General features: G+C 58.7%; 1 protein-coding gene across 1 annotated transcript in view; it reads right to left on the reverse strand.

Annotated features, from left to right (window-relative positions):
* Positions 1-2,140, reverse strand: part of MICAL3 (microtubule associated monooxygenase, calponin and LIM domain containing 3) — an 87,785-nt gene that overhangs the window by 32,785 nt on the left and 52,860 nt on the right.

Genomic DNA, 2,140 nt, shown 5'->3' on the forward strand with positions numbered 1-2,140 from the left:
CACCCCCGTCCTCACACGCCCTGACACACCTTGTGACCCCACGCTCGGGCAAAAGAGGCCCCCGACCACGCTTGCCTGTGCCCACTGTGACAAGACGCTGCGTGTGGATGCAGTCACACAGACCCACCGAGACACTGGACCCTGCCAGCGACTGGCTGAAAGATCTTAGGAAAATCACACGACACAGGGAGTGCATTTCCGGATCCTCAATGAGGACAGCCCCGTGCCCAGGGTTACTGTGCATGTGAAGGGGATTATATTCACACACACATACACGCACGTGCACGCCCACAGGGGCATTCCCCGTGCCCGTGTACACTGCCCTCCTCTACTACATTCGCCATGCACACGGCAGCACTCTGCACGGGAGCTAGGGGATACGTCTTGAGGTCCAGCAACCTTTTCACTGCTGAGTTGTACGGGTCTCCTGTATCCATTTGCCCTGGACTGCAAATAGCAGTTACTGCACACAGAAAGCCAAGGGAGAGCACAGCAAAGGGACCCCGGGTGGAGGCAGGCAGGCCATGGGGCTCGCACCCTGCCAGGGCAGGCGCCCAGCTTCTGCGACACCCCAGGCTCTACAGAATGACACTGGGTTTGGCTGGTGAAGGCACACTGCCAGTCTCGGGGGACAGGTGGTCTTCCAGAGAAGCTCAGAACTTGAGGAAAGATTGAAGGACAGGACTGATAACCGCTCCTCACAGACCAACTGTCTACCTGTCCGTCCGGGGTGACCGTATGCTTACGTGAGGCACAGAGAAAAGAATGTGTGGCTGCAAGGGGGAGACACTGAACTGCCAGGAGTCAGAGGCAACAGAGGGACCGAGCAGGGGAAACACGACAGGGATGAATCAGAGTGGTCCCAGGAGACCCACCCGGTGGGAGGGGACAGCCTGCCCTATGCGCCCTGGCTGCAGGATCCCAGGGAACTTTTGCTTTCATGTTAGTTTTCTAGTTAAATTCCTTTTGCTGCTATTATTGCAGCATCTCCCATGGGTGCTTTTCAGGCACGTGGGAATCCTGGCACATGTCACTCTCTCTAAGGCACATACCCTGGTGTCCACTAAAAGACCGTCCCAGGGCTCCGTGTAGCTCTCTAGCTAACACGTCTTTCCTGTGCTGGAACACCTCACAGGTGAACCTTGGCCTGGCCCAACCACCTGCTGCATCAGCCTGTGGGAAGCTGCAGCTGTGATGAGCACACTGGGGCTGGCTGGTGCTCTTTAGTCCCTGACAGCCGAGCTCTAGCTGAAACTCTTGCCTCCCCACCTGGCCACCCACCTCCACACACCTGTGCACACGCGGGTGTCACAGGGGCCACCCACAAAACAGGAAAGCCCCTGTGATCTGTCCAAGGGAAGCAATCTCTCCAAGGGAAGCGATCTGTCCACCAAGCCACTCGTGCAGCTAATCACATACGCAGCAGGTAAAGAGAAGGATGGCCCCACAGGTCAGCCCGGCCCAGACCTCTCTCCTCCCCCTGCCTTGGGCACCCTCTGCAGGCCCCCAGGGCTCAAGTGCATCTTTATCACGCCAACTACCCCCTGAGAACACCTCAAATGGGGATGGGGACTTGGGAAGGGGAGCACCCTCTGATGTGGAGCACTTCCAGTCGTCTGTGCCCCTGGGCACATTTTTTAAGAAACTGCCCGTAATCCAGCCATCACAGGGACAAACCTGCCCACCCCCACCCCCACCTTCCACGAAAGGCCCTCTGCTCTGCAGCAGGCTCCTGTTGAAGACAACATCTCCCTCCCCCCAGGTAGCCCAAGATTTGTTTCTGGAAATGAGCCAAGTTCCAGCAGCAGACCCACCACCACCGTCGGAAACACAGGCTCTCGTCTGCCGACCAGCCTGGAGACTGGTCAGGGGCCCTGTGAGGCTGACGGGAGCGAGCACAAAGCCCTTCCCAGCGGCCAGCTGGGCACCATGAGGCACCGTCCAGTGCGGACTCCATCCTGCAGGGGCCGGGAGGCGGCACAGAAGGCCCTGGGGCACAGGCTGTGGGTGGAGCCAGACCACCCCCAGTCCCCGTGAGTGCAGCCCAAGCCCCATTCCTGAGAAGCTGTGACTCTGCTGTTCCTCTGACTCTCACGTGGGTGCTGAAATTCAGCTTCACTAAACTCCATCTGTGACTGCT

Source organism: Bison bison, unplaced genomic scaffold (assembly GCF_000754665.1).
Source record: "Bison bison bison isolate TAMUID 2011002044 unplaced genomic scaffold, Bison_UMD1.0 scf7180017864213, whole genome shotgun sequence".
NCBI classification, from domain to species: Eukaryota; Metazoa; Chordata; class Mammalia; order Artiodactyla; family Bovidae; genus Bison; species Bison bison.